This window comes from Xenopus laevis, chromosome 9_10L, assembly GCF_017654675.1.
Source record: "Xenopus laevis strain J_2021 chromosome 9_10L, Xenopus_laevis_v10.1, whole genome shotgun sequence".
NCBI lineage: Eukaryota > Metazoa > Chordata > Amphibia > Anura > Pipidae > Xenopus > Xenopus laevis.
The window spans coordinates 131,830,182-131,846,203 of NC_054387.1; positions in this window are offsets into that span (position 1 = coordinate 131,830,182).

Below are 16,022 nucleotides of genomic sequence, written 5' to 3' on the forward strand. Positions count from 1 at the left end.
ACATTAAGGACCCTGAGAGCAACATTCAAGGGGTTGGAGAGCAACATCGAAAGCAACATGAGCTACTGGTTAGGGATCACTGGAGTACTGTATATTCTAGCCAAAACTGAATAGCGGATATCCCCATGAGCATGATCAGTGGAGGAATATAAGGAGGCTACATCTAGAGTCACCCACAGGTAAGAAGATTTCCATGTAACTGATAGGGATGTAGCGAACCGCCGCCGATGTGTTCGCGAACGCCGTTCGCGAACACCGGCATAATTTGCGAACTGTTCGCGAACTGTTCGCGAACTTCGATCATCCGAAAATCGTTCGATTCGAACGATCGAAGGATTTTAATCGTTCGATCGAACGATTTTCGTTCGAATCGAACGAAAATCGTTCGATTTTAGCGATCGAATGGTCGAATGGGCGACCGATTTTGACGCGAACGCCTATTGGCGAACGTCGCGCGACGTTCGCGAACTTGCGGCGGACGCGAACAGTCGAAGTTCGCGCGAACTAGTTCGCCGGCGAACAGTTCGCTACATCCCTAGTAACTGACTGCATTTTATCAATACAGTCTATACTGTCCCTAAGATAACTCGGTAACTTCAACACTTCAGTAGAAGACAGTTCACATACTCTGACAAGTGTTAATTAAGGGACCCTATACCTGAAACTATGGGTCTAGCAAAGACAGTTCACATATTCTGACAAGTGTTAATTAAGGGACCCTATACCTGAAACTATGGGTCTACCTTGTACATTAATAATGCTTTTGTGGACTTTGGGTAGCCAACGAAAAATAGGTATATGTGGATAAGTGCCACTAATATAAATATATTCCTTTTCAGTCAGGATAACTGCCTCAGGGCTTCCTTTATATAGAAGTCCGCATCCAATACAAAAACAGAACCCCCTTTGTCTGCTTTCTTAATTACAATGGCTTTATTGGATGCCAAATCAGTAATACTTTAGCTCTAAGTTCTTATTTGTTGAGATTTCTACTGGTACAACCACGTCTCCCCCTGTAACCTACACAAATCTTCGTTAAAGTGTCTTATCAAAGTGAGTTTACGGACAAAGTTGTTAATTTCCAAAATAGTATAAAAAACCTGCATGTTCTTATGAGTAACAAAATTCCTAAACATGAAATTCATTTTTAGTCAATATATGTTTGGATAAATTGATAACATTGTGGACTTCATTAGGGAGTCTTCCATCACTACTATGGATTAATAATGCCTGTTGCTCCTCCTCTGGGTCCACTCTAGACCCCCCTGAATCCACCGCACCCGGCTGACTCTTTGTTTTTACCCTTTCCATGCATTGGGGGACTCCTCCGCGATCTCGCCTTCCAACATGTTCCTATGTCTCACTCAAACAGACATCCCCCTCTGTGTGTAAAAAAGAGGAGTAAGAGAACGAACCATCTGACATATAGCTATCTCAGTCTTTAAAACAAACCTTCTTGTAGGGTATCCTATTGCTTTTAGATTGACTCTTAATCACATGTTTTGACCGATCAGCAGGAAAGTTGGTTCTGACACTCCAATAATATACACGGTTAAGTTCATAATCTTTCTTGTCCCTAAGGAACTTCTCCCTTTTAACACACTTCACATCCATTTCCATTTTATTTACTTGATATTTTATATCATACAACCACTCAGCAAAATCCACATTTGCTTCGTTTTAACAAACTCTGATTATTGAATATCTGATTGTATCACATTATGGCATTAGTTTGGATGATCAGGATGAAAGTATGTCATTCCATGCTTCAACAAAATCTTTAGAAACATCTGAGAAGGCAGGAAATTTACATATACACAGGCCCCTCGGAATACGACCCGTCTTTAAATAGTTCTCCAAAGTTGAGATATACCACCATAGCCTCATTTCTTCGATCATATATTTCTCCAGTTGCGGACACATATCCATAGCATTATCAGTATCTGCATAAAACAAGGTAATATCCTCAACTACATCAGAAAAAACATCAACCACTTCTGTGAGCTGAAACTACCAAAGTCTGCACCCATAAACTCTACCCTGCCTGCACATGTCAAATCGGTTGAATGGCTGAATTTTGGTATGGACCATGGCTGGGGAGGATCACTTGCATGGCCATGTAAGTGAAAGGATTTTTTTTGCAGAGGGGGGCAGTCTATTAGCTGGCATGGCCAATCTCCTATGTGCCCAGTTAGTTGGCTAATAGAGGGAATCCCCTCGGAGGTGGGTCTTTTATAATGAATTAGTTTGTAGCCCTATATGACTGTTGTTGACTGCACTGCTTTGGTGACAACAAATTCCATCATCTTGCAAAGATTCCTAAATATTTTTTTTCTGTGGTGAATGTTATCAAACCTTATATACACCCAACACCATAAAGGTGTTGTAGAGGTTTAATAAAATATTAAAACTCTAGGTGTGGGACCTCAGAGGGAATAAACATTGCCCCCATTTAACTTTTTTAGGTTGGTAAGAATAATAGCAAAATCTTTGGGTGTAATGATAGTGTTTTCCCTCTCAAATTTGCTTTTATAATCACTTTATTAAATTAGATTTTTTTTAAAAAAGGTCACGGTTTCAGGGATTTATAACAAATTAAATCTCCATTTTACTTCAATAGGCAGTCTATTCAATTTTTATAGAGCACTTTGTGTTGGAAGGAAAAGGCAAGCAACTCTTTGCTGAGAGTGTATTTTGCACATCCTACCCACGTTTTTCACTGTTTCTCTTCACTGTGGTAAGGATATACTGCTTAGGGGAGTAACACTACTCAAAGATGATCCTCCAGTACAACAAGCTATTTGGAATAGGAAAGTTTCCTTTGTTACCATGTTAAAGGGGTGGTTCACCTTCAAGTATACTTTTCGTATGTGATAGAACCGCTAATTCTAAGCAACTTTTCGATTGGTTTTCATTACTTATTTTTGTATAGGATTTAATTATTTGCCTTTTTCTTCTTCTGACTCTTTCCAGCTTTCAATGGGGGTCACTGACCCCATCTAAAAAAACAAATGCTCTGTAAGGCTACAAATGTATTGTTATTGCTACTTTTTATTACTCCTCTTTCTATTCAGGCCTCTCCTATTCATATTCTAGTCTCTTATTCAAATCAATGCATGGTTACTGGACCCAAGCAACCAGATTGCTGAAACTGCAAATTGGAGATCTGCTGAATATCACTGTGAGGACTCACCCTGGTGATCTAGTGGGAATGCAACAGGTTCACTCATCGAACCAATGGCAGGGACGCCCACCGCGCCCATATTTTTTGCACGCTGTGTAAGTATGGAGCAGGCGCAGCCGCTGCTTCTTGGTTTGAGGTGGCACTGCGTGCGACGTCATTGTGCACTGGCATGAAATTCAAATAATTAATGGGCTTTCACATGATAATTCATTGTCCAACGTAAAGGTCTTATTATTAAGTTCCTGGGTGCTTTCTTATTGTGAATCTAGTTGTTGTTGACCCTGCCTGTCCCTGGTTTTGTCCTGTCTGCTGTCTGTCATGACCATTGCCACTCTGACTACTCACTTGGATTCCTGCCTTGTACTACTATATTGTTGTGTTTTTGACCCAGCCTGTGACCGCGACTATTCTCTTGCCTACTGATTCGGTGCTGCCTCTCCTGTTTGGTTCTGACCCCGGCCTGTTCTGACTTCCTGTTCTCCGTTCCTGTACCATGAGTGGTTCCTTTGCCTGCCCAGAACTCTCTTCCTGGTCCACTCACACTAAGACCTGGTGGCATCCAAGTAGGGAAGGGCTCATTCTGAAGCAAAAGGTGTCTGTTATAGGCGGAAGACTGAGCCGCGACCGGGACCTTGGGGATTGTTCTGGGTTTGGGATACCAATCATAACAATCACTCTCTATTTCATACTAACATTTGACTCAAAGGTTAACAACCCCTTTAAGTTGAATGTTTTATTGAATCGTGTTTATAAAAACAAGACAACCAAACACATAAGCGCTAAAGTGGTGTATTTCATGGCCATGTAATTAGATCTTCTAGTTTCAGGCGAGAAAAGAATTTACTACAATAAGTGCAGGGGCACAGGTGTAATACAGAACCCATATATCAAAATGTATAGTTCCAATAAAAAACATATGTGCAAATTTTGGCGCCGAACGTAATAACCCATACAAAGCTATAAAGTGCAAATGCTACCAATGTAGAACAATAAAACACGTAGGTCTAAGGGCAAACAAACCGTAATAAGGATACAGGTTCGTAGTAGCCTTGTGTCAATACCTGATCTGCATGTATAGGAATATATGTGGGCATTCTCTTTAACTGTTTAGTACTATAGCACCCATATGCATTTGGCCCCATTATACATATATCTAAGACTGTTGTTGAAAGATTCAAGATTAATGACCATTCTGGAGTCAGGGGGGGGGGCTTGAAGTGGGGCTACAAAGGTAATCCCATCAGGACATTTACTTTCAGATACTTTATATTTTACTAATCCACCAAGGAATCCTAGATGCTAATAAAATATTTCATATATACTTTACAACGCATTACGAGGGGGGAGTTGCAGTAATCGAAAGTATTTATGGGTAGAGCTACTGGTATAAAAACATTATGAGATAAATGGTATATTTAAATAGCTGCATTAGGCACAACAGTCAGTATAAGGGATAGCTTCGATGAGAGAACATCTCACTGAAATCTGTTATACTCTTGTGAAAACTTCAGCAGGTAAGCACCTTGCCTATTAGTGTAGGTGACACTGATACAGAGGAATGGACAAAGTCAGTGGATGAATTGTAAAGCAATATTTATTTGTATTTTTTTTACATTTAGGAACAATTTAGCATTTGATGTATTCTAATGGGAAACACCACCCAAGAATTTTTTGCTCAATGAAAGAAAATGCAACTTCCCAATTTACATTAATTCCAATGGTTTTAAAGGTTTGTGTAAATGTAATTGCTGTTGGAGTAGCCTTAGTCTTGCTGATTACATTCTCTGCACTCCTGAATCCTATTGGTTCAAGAGTCAGACCGACAGAATATAAGTAGACAGATGATAACAATATTCAATTTTTTTTATAATTTTTTAAAGTTTTATAGGCCTCCTAGTTTTTATTCCTTGAACCTAAGTTCACACATTGTAATGATGAGTGAGATGAGGGAGTTTACTGAATAAACTGAGAGATACAACTGCAGTTACGAAGTGTGCAGAAGAATCTTCTACAAATCCAACTCATTCTAACCAGTTTCTAGTTCCAATATTTTACGTAATGAAAAATTATATCCCAAAATTATACAAAAAAAGAGAGACTCAGATGAGGCTTAATAAGATAATAACAGACCTCAGGTGTTGGGGTGTCCACTAAATTGACAATGTGTAAACCAAGAAAAAAGAACGAAATAGGGGAATATTGACATGCTGTCCACCTCAGAACTTTGGAAATTTTCCTTTTAGGATCAAGATGGACTTATTCAACTGAATCCTATTGAATTACTGCACTTTAAAACATACATGTACAATTTTGTTCCGAAACTTTTCACATGCTAATTTTCCCTTTGTTGGTTAACATAACCAGCTTTTGGGTTTGTCCTCTTAGAAGGGATCCCTTCATTTCCACATGCAGCGCTGCTCATCATTTTAAATGTTTTTAATTTCACTGGTTTCAATATGGCATGGTGGTGAATAAAAATTGCCTTTTATTTTATTTTGTTACTTATTATTATTATTTTGTTTTCAACAACATATTCTTTCAGGCCCATGTAGTGTGGGGATAAGTCCCTTTGGTTCTTTTTTCTTGGTTTACACATATATCCCAAAATTGCTACTAATGAAGAAAAAATATAAAAAAATATGACTGAAGGGCAGAGCATTTGGACAGATAGGGGCAAATTTACTAAAGGGCGAAGTGGCTAACGCTAGTGAAAATTCGCCAGTGTGACGTCATTTCGTTACTTTGCAGATTTACTAATGGTGCTGGCATAAATTTGCTAGCGAAGTGGACCTACTTTAGCGCTACTTCGCACCCTTACGCCAGGCGTATTTGCGCTCTGGCGAATGGACTTAACTACGCTAATTCACTAATATGTGGATTTTACTGAACGTTACCTCTTGCGCCAGACTTGCCTTCGCCACCTCAGACCAGGGGACGTGCAATAGAGTACATAGGACTTGCTTCAAAAAAAGTTGAAATTTTTTCTAAGTCCCAAAAAACGCTGGCGTCTTTTACTTTTTTTAAGGGTGATAGGCTGAAGAAGACCATAAATTTTTTGGGGGGTACCCTCCTTCCCCCCTACATTTCCTAACATATGGCACCTAAACTATACAGTGGGCACATGTATAGGGTAAAATAACAACTCTATTTTATTTTATGAAGCTTTCCCAGGCTTGTGTAGTGTAATGTATTTGCTGCTACATATACGTCCATTGTACTTTAACTTGGTGCAGTATGCAAATTAGGCATCGCTACCGTAGGCATTGCTTTGCTTGACAAATTAACGCTAGCGCAACTTCTCTACCTTTCGCCTTCCAGAGCGCAACTTCAGATTTTTGTGAATTAGCGGCGCCCTGGCGAAACTTCGCCTGGTGAAGTGCGGTGAAGCCAATGCTGGCGCAACTTTGAAGGTAAGTAAATTTGCCCCATAGAATGAAGCCTGCATCAAGCTGAACATATGCAACACGTTATTTTAATTGGAATAAAGGAAACCTTTTAAATTATGGGCTTTAGTGGCCCTTAACCATCATTTCCTGCTTCCATTTTACAGGATACATTTCATTGAGGCAACTCAATGAATAATTGTAAATCCAATGAACCGGAATTTTGCAGCTCCCAGGTAAGCCTGAAATACATAAAATCAATTCTACTTAGCCAAAAGAATATACACTTATAATACACAAAAGCCATGAATATCCTGTAAATTATATCCTTATAAACAGTGAGATCTGATGTCATCTGTTATAAACGGTGAGTTCTGATGTCATTTCAGTCACATGACTCATTGAAATTTGTGTATTATAATAAATAAAGTACCCCCAGTTGCAAAATATGAGGATATTAGAAATTACATCGGAGTTCCATGACCTGTATAAAAACACTCGGCCTTCTGCCTCGTGTTTTTATATGATCATGAAACTCCTCGGTAACTTATAATATCCTTATATTTTACAGGAGGGGGTACTTTATTCACTATATATAATCTGTTGGTCCCTATGTAGTCTGAGTTTTTAACTGGACACTCCACTGAGACAGCTTTTTGTAGAGTTGCAAATTATCTTCAGACTGCCAAGGTCAAAAGGAATTACTGTGTCCTCCTTCTCCTCAATTTATCTCTGATTATAATGCTGTTGGCCTTTACATTCTACATTCCCTTTGTATTTGTAAACAGCCTTTCTAACCAATCCTTTGCCGAAAAACATAATTATAGATGCAAAAGAAGTGACCAATGAGAATGCTGATGCCCAGCACTATATCAGGCATCTTGCTGTTATGTTACATATAGAGATAATTATGTCATTTTATTCTTCATTATATGACAGTGGAATCAGACATGGGGATAAAGGACAGCCTTGTTCAGTGCTGGGAAACTGGGCTTAAAGCTTCCAACTCCAGTTGCAGGAACAAAGAACATGGAGCCACATTGATACAGATCAGATGGGATTCTCACTGGAGGATTATTTAGCATATTAATTTAACAGTGGCCCTGGGGAAATGTTTTATTGTGCACTATTGCTTTTAGAATAAAACAATGATATTGCTGGACTACAGCTCCCAGCATGCCTCATCGTATATAATATGTTATGGTATTTTTGGATTAGTAGGGCAAAGAGTGAGATTGAGCAGTAATGGGCAGCAATGTTTATTGCCCCTGTAAAGCGTGGGCAAGGTTCTAAGTTGGAAAAAAGGCATAAAGAACCATGTTTGATTCTAGAATGGAGCACAACCAATTGCACCTTACTCTTTATGTAGCACTGCTGTATATTAATTGTACTCTCTGCTGTATAAATATTATAGTAAAGTAAAATTGATGAGGGGGCTATTCTAAGAAATTTTGCAATGTACATTCATTTTTTTTTGTTTTTATTCCAAAATATTAAAGTTGTCAGGAGAAAGAAAGAGGCTGCTCTGATGTTCTTCTGCTTAGGAATGATGTGAGAAAGGTTTATAATTTTTTTTCCTAAGCAGAAGAACATCAGAGCAGCCTCTTTCTTTCTCCTGACAACTTCCTTGACTACTTGCTGGTCAGACTGGTGGGAAAATGACCAGCAGGTGGCGCTGTTGTAACACAATTCATTTATATTAACAGTACATGTATCCCTTAATATCTTGGAATAAAAACAAAATAAATAATGTAAATGACAAAACTGCTTTTATGCCCTCATCAATTTTACATTTACTTATTTTAAAGTTTTAATTATCCTTTAATTATAATAATGTATTCTAACTGTATTTTCAGGCCCTGGATGCCAAAAGAGAAACAATGTGCTGGCAGAGATACATTTTCAAGCATGAGGAGAAGTCATATTTCAAAAGCCCAAAGCTCTTCTGGTGAGTTAAAGCCATCATTGCTCAAACTAAAGAACTCTAATTCCAAAATGTATATATTGCCAGTGTGGAGAGAGTACCCCACAAACTGTGCCTTATTTGTATTCAATAGTTTAAAAAAGGTTTATTGTGCAATTGTAAGAATACAACCCTGATGTCACTGTACTACAGCTCCCAGCATGCCTCAACCTTTATTATATGTTACATTATTCTGGGATTTGTAGTCCAGCAACAACTGAGTAACGTTTAGTTGATCAGTGCAGTGCAGCAGGGTTTACTTTCCCTTTAAGATAACAGCAAATGCTGTAAAATGAAAGAGACAACATTTTTCATGGGATGTGTGTGCGTGTATAATACATTTGTTTAAACTCTAATCCAGCAGCTCCAGACTGCACGGAATTAGAAAATACATGTCACCCTGACAGCCCCTACAGCCCTAGTGGTATGCACCCTTCAACGCCAAAGAATATCAGCAGGCAGCCGATAGCATCATCTGTAAGTTTCTTTTCCAAGTGATGATCCAATATATTCATCTCTTTTAAATATTTCTATAATGCAGGATTCATAATAATGGTGTTAATAATGTAAAAAAAAACCATATAAGCAAATCTGGTTCTTAAATCTATATCAGGAGTCTGTGTTAGGAGCCTGACTAACCCAGGTCTAACCAAGTTGTGGATGAACGGGGGGCAGATTCTGCATAGTTCCCCTCTGCCATTTTATAGCAAAACAGGGAAAGTTGTGTTGACACCACTTAATGAGGCTGTGACCACAACATTCATACAGATAAATACAAGAGTCCTCTGCACTCTACACATTATGAATATATTTAGGAAATTGAGACATTTTGTACCTTAAAGGAGAAGGAAAGCTACCGGAGCAGTTTATTGCCAATAGATTAGCCACAAAAGTGCAAGCTATAACACTATATTTATTCTGCAGAATGCTCTACCATACCTGAGTAAACAGCTCTAGAAGTTCTATCTCTTTGTTTATGATAACAGCTGCCATATTAGCTTGGTGTGACCACTTCCTGCCTGAGTCTCTCTGCTAACTTATAGCTTTGTGATCAAATTACAGCAGGGAGGGAGAGAGGAGTAAACTGAGCATGCTCAAGCCCCAGCCCTGGAGGTTTAAGATATAAACAGTCTGATACAGAAGCCCATGTGCTATGGGAGCAGGGAGGGGGGCAGGCCCGGACTGGCAATCTGTGGGTTCTGGCAAATGCCAGAGGGGCTGCTATAAGGTCCAATAGAAAGTCAGTATTTAGTGGGCTGGTGGGAGCTGTTTGGGCCTCTATGTGGGTTGATTGGGCCTCTGTGTATCTGAAATGCCAGGGCCTATTTTAATTCTCAGTCCGAACCTGGAGGGGGGGTCTATTTAGGGTATGGGATTTAAATATAATGGATTTGGTTCTCCTTTAAGTATATCTTCTTGGGGAAGGCATTTGCTCCCACATAGAAGGTACCCCCACAGGGACCACACCCATGTAACCTTACCAGTTTTCTCCCTTTGGTGGTCACTCACCAGGGCTCTCAGAGGCAGGCACACTGAGGATTATAGGCAGCTCTACAGCACAAAAACTTTCCACTGTGGCAATGGTCACATCCTTAAAAGTGGGGCAGGTAGCTGGAGGGCCTTTCGCAGAGATGTTGGAGCTCTAGGTCTCACTTTCTGGCTGAGCTCAGGAGGGCCAACACCATTGCTGCTTTCTTTGGCAGTCTATCTCTCTGGGAGTGGCAGCAGGGAATATGTTATAGCCTCTGGTGGCCATTCCTCTGGTTTGTGTGGTAAAAGACTTCCCATAGATGCATTCCACCCCCCTACCCCAATGGATCACTCCTACCTGTGATGGGACAGACAGAGGAAAATAAGGCAGGGAATGGGAGGAATAATCCTCTGACTCCTTACATATATTTATATGTCTTTCTATGAATTAAAATGCCACCTTAATGATTCATATCAGGGGTTTTGTTTGATGGTGAAACATGGCTGTTGTCCAATATACAAAAATGTATGACTATTATTGGTATAGTGATTTTTTTATTCTTAAAAAGCAAAAACACCCGAAAGATGAGTACAATGAAGATGAAAGACCGATGGATAAACACCACCAGCATGCTTATCACTGTGAGTACCTTTCAACTTTATACTGTTTTTTTTAATTGAGAAAATGTTTTTGAAGAGTTTACAGTCTAAGTTAGGACATTTTCAGTCTGTAACCCTATCGTGGCAACTCGTGTAGTATAGGATGTACCCTCTTAATAAAAATAATCTATTTTATCAATACAGGGCCTGAATCCTTTTTGCTATGTGAAAGATACTGGGGATTTTTAATGCAGTGCATCCACCTAGTGGGCACTGAGAAATTCCACAAGGACAAATAAACCACACAAGTGCAGCAAACAAATAGAACTTTATATGGAAATAAAGAAAGGCAAAATGCAATTACAAAAGTTAACCTCTGCTCTGGAAGTCCAACCCTGGCACAATCGTTACCAGAACACTGTCCCTATTTGACTCCAGGTGGACAAAGACAGTACAGTTCCTTCCCTGAGAGCTTTTTTTATTATGTTATAGTTCAGTCAGCACTCACCAACGTATGATTTCGGTAACTGTCTCGTGGTCCGCTTTCCACTTCAATTATAATGATCCAATGTATTACACAGCACTGCTACATAGGAATTTTGAATGAAAAGCCTTTATTGGAACATATGACTTCTGATCGGAACATACAACGTTTCTGGTCTAATCTCGGCCCTTTATCAAGCTTGATAAAGGGGCAAGATTAGGCCAGAAACGTTGTATGTTCCAGATCAGAAGCCATATGTTCCAATAAAGGATTTTTATTCAAGATTCATATGTAGCAGTGCTGTGTAATACATTGGAGCTCTTTTTATTACCCCAGGTAACGTTACCTGCCCAAAACACCTCTCCATTTGGACTTAGACAGTAGCTCCTACATGGCAGGCACACAATCAATACCTGTCCTGTTGCAGGGGACCACATGCTGGATAAGACATCCACAGTGTCTCCACAAAAATCTTCAATCTTCAGGTTGAGCTCTCAACACTTCCCTGAAGTGCGAGCACACCAAAGCCCCTTTCAATGGAATCCATCAACAGGCAGAACCTTTACTTTCCTCCTCTGCCTCGAGCTCCAGATCATCTCCTCCAAATTGAGCTCCACATAATTCCTTGTATTCTGGTATCCCCAAAACCACCAAGGGCCTCACCACCTTTCGGGCTTTTCTGTGCTCCAGCTGCATCCACTCCCTCCTGGAATGGATGGCTGTTGGAAATCATATAGCGATATTTAACTTTTTATCAGCGTGATTAACCTCTAGCTACTAACAGCAAGGTTAAAGTGATTATGTCATGATTTTTATGGTGTAGTTTTCTAAATGACACTGTTTACACTGCAAATAATTCACTCTACAATATAAAATTCCATTCCTGAACCAGCAAGTATATTTTTTTGTTGTAATATTGGTGTGTAGGTGCATCTCAGGTCATTTGCCTGGTCATGTACATTCAGAAAGAGCCTGCACTTTAGAAGAGAAATGCTTTCTGGCAGGCTGTTGTTTCTCCTACTCAATGTAACTGAATGTGTCTCAGTGGGACCTGGATTTTACTATTGAGTGCTGCTCTTTGATCTACCAGGCAGTTATCTTGTGTTAGGGAGCTGCTATCTGGTTACCTTCCCATTGTTCTGTTGTTAGGCTGCTGGGGGGAGGGGATGACATCACTCCAACTTGCAGTACAGCAGAAAAGAGTGACTGAAGTTTATCAGAGCACAAGTCACATGACTGGGGGCACCTGGGAAACTGACATTATGTATAGCTCCATGTCAGATTTCAAAATGAATATAAAAAAATCTGTTTGCTCTTTTGAGAAATGGATTTCAGTACATCAAGACAAACTGATGTGTTTTGATTTTTTTTTCTTTCTTTCCCATGACAGTATCCCTTTAAGGTTTAAATATAACACTGTGTGAATGTGGAATGACAGATGGCATTTGGGGAAGACTGATGATTTTGCAGGACTGAGTTTGTAATAAAACTTTTGATGGATTTATATATGAACATTAAGCAGCAGATTTATCAAAGGTCAAATATTCAATTAGAATTTTCAAGTTTCAAAATTCACGCATTAAAATTTTAATTCCCCTATTTGAATGTAATTTGAATGTGAGATTTTTTACACCTCGACCATGGAAACAGTCCTAATTCAAATATTCACCACCTAAAACCTGCCAACGTTGCCGAGTTCATGTACAAGTCAATGGCAGAGGTCTGTTGAGCCATTTGGAGATGTTAATAGCCTTCCTGACATTCAAGGTTTTTTTCTGGAGAAAAACTCAATTCATACAAGTTTGCTCATAGTCTGTACAGAGAGATCCCATAAAACTATGGCAGCATAGGTATTCCCTGTACTAAGCACAATTCAGCAGGAACAGCCCCTAAGTTTGCTCATAGTCTGTACAGAGAGATCCCATAAAACTATGGCAGCATAGGTATTTCTCTGTACTAAGCACAATTCAGCAGGAACAGTCCCTAAGTTTGCTCATAGTCTGTACAGAGAGATCCCATAAAACTATGGCAGCATAGGTATTCCCTGTACTAAGCACAATTCAGCAGGAACAGCCCCTAAGTTTGCTCATAGTCTGTACAGAGAGATCCCATAAAACTATGGCAGCATAGGTATTCCCCTGTACTAAGCACAATTCAGCAAGAACCGCCCACAAACAATAGGGGGTACTTTATTCACTATATAATCAGATCAGCAAATTCCCTATGGGACACACTGTAATTTAGATCTTTATAAACGTTGCATTTCTACGTGAGAATGCGCCATTTATTTCTTAAAGAGACAGCAGCTGTTACTGTCACATTGTCCCTGAATCTTCTCTTCCATCCTGTCCACCTCGCATCTGACTTCCCCGCTTTTTTACTTGAACGGTGCACACAGTCACTCCTCCTTCTTCACTCTTGCTATTTTTCCTTCCCTCTGCCATTGTCCCTCTGCGTCTCTCTCCCAATTCCGCTCCCCCTCCATCTCAGTTGTGCTAGCTCTGCATCTCTCTGCCTCTTCTGTTCCCCCCACTTCATCTCCGGTCTCACTCCTCTGTCTCTCTCCCTCTTCTGATCACTCTCCCTCTGTCCTTCCCACACCCTGGTCTTGTTCCACCTGCTGCTCCCAAACTCCCTCTATCAATCTCCAGTCACTTACAACGTATCTTTCTCACTCTGTACCAATACTGTGGTCTGGCCTTCTTTTTCAGATTTGCGGCTTTTTATTCATTATCTAAGAGGGTTTTTTTTTTATTTTTACGATATGCATTGTATTTATTATAATACAGATAAATAATGAATAGAATCATTTCATATTTATTTTTGGAACTTTCTTGTTAGTGAACAGAACCTTTAAGCTTGTAGCATCTTTGGAATATTACTTCAGTTATAGCCTAAATAAGTCATAGGCTTCTTTGGGCTTCTTTGTTAGCTCTTGCTTTAAATTCAATATTACATAATACATAATGGGAATGAGTATATATTCATTATCTAACACAGTTGATCAAGACCCTGAGTGGGACAGTAGGGATGCAGAGAAGGTATCACATTGTACTATTGCTCATGAAGATCAGAATACCAACAGAGACATCAGGGACTTACCCAAAAAGACATCACATGTGAGTTGTTTTTTTTTTTTTAAACTTTAACAGTGACTGTATAACCCTAGGGATTCCCTTAATCAAACTTTTTAGCACTAAAAATTGTGTATTTAACTAGTTACTTTAAACCACAATTTTTTTTTTATTTATCAATCTTTCCTTGCATTGAGTTTTTATACGTTTTCAGAGTTTTCTTTTTTGTCTGTAAGCGCACAAACATTTTTATGAAAATGAGGACTTTAATGTTTTTAAATTCTCATTTGGATTTGTTCCTTTTTTTTCATTTCTGCTTTTTATAATTCGGATCTTTTAATAAATAAGTAGATGTTCGTGCTTACATAGTTACATAGTTAAGTTGGCTTGAAAAAAGACCAAAATCCACTGTCCATACATACATTCACACTGACCCCTTCATACGCTCTCATAAAGGATATATACCCATATCTATACTAATTGTAGACTTTAGTATCACAATAGCCTTTGATATTATGTAAATCCAAGAAATCATCCAAGTCCCTCTTATAGTCATTAACTGAATCATCACCCGGCAGTGCATTCCCCAACCTCACTGTCCTGACTGTGATGAACCCCCTACTCTGTTCCTTTAAATGAAACTTCTTTTCCTCTAGTCTGAAGGGGAGGCCTCTGGTACGTGATTCTCTTTATGGGTAAAAAGGTCCCCTGCTATTTGTCTATAATGTCCTCTAATGTACTTGTAAAGTCTAATCATGTCCCCTCGCAAACCTTGACAGTCCAACCAATTTAGTTGCACTTAGTCTCTGCACTCTCTCCAGCTCATTTATATCCCTCTTAAGGACTGGAGTCCAAAACTGCCCCCATACTCCAGATGAGGCCTCACCAGGGACCTATAAAGAGACACAATTATGTTTCATCCCTTGAGTTAATGCCCTTTTTTATACAAGACAGAACTTTATTTGCTTTAGTAGCCACAGAATGACACTGCCCAGAATTAGACAACTTGTTATCTACAAAGACCCCTAGATCCTTCTCATTTAAGGAAACTCCCAACACATTGCCATTTAGTGTATAACTTTCATTTATATTATTTTTGCCAAAGTGCATAACCTGCATTTATCAACATTGAACCTCATTTTCCAGTTTGCTGCTCAGTTTCCCAACTTAGACAAATCATTCTGCAAAGGTGCATCATCCTGCATGGAACCTATAGTTCTGCACAATTTAGTATCATCTGCAAAAATAGAAACAGTACTTTCAATGGCCACCTCCAGGTCATTAATAAACAAGTTGAAAAGCAAGGGACCTAGTACAGAGCCCTGCGGTACTCCACTAACAACACTGGTCCAATTAGAAAATGTTCCATTTACCACCACTCTTTGTAGTCTATCTTTTAGCCAGTTCTCTATCCAGGTACAAATACTATGTTCCAGTAGTGATGGGCGAATTAATATATCAATATAAGCATCCCTAAGCTTCAATTAAAAAGGGGAGGTGACACAGAATTATACTCAAAAGGAGAGATGTTTTAACAAGATTAACAAGTTTAAATCATTCCATTCAGCAGGAGTGAACAAAGATTATGACTTGTTTTTATCAAAATTCAAATTTGTGTAGTCTTAGAGGTCTTTTCAATCTCGATTAAACTCACATATTTAAAAAGCATGAATGTATACTTATTTATTACAAGATCTGCATATAAAAAGCACAAATGAATAAAAACATTTCAGGCCCCCAAAGAGTATTTGTCAGGAGGCACTTATTACAAACAAAGGTCCCTGTGGCATTTCAAAACATTTGCGATCAAATAACAATGCAGATTTTAATTTTTTGAAAATCCTGTGAGTGCCGTATTCTTGTT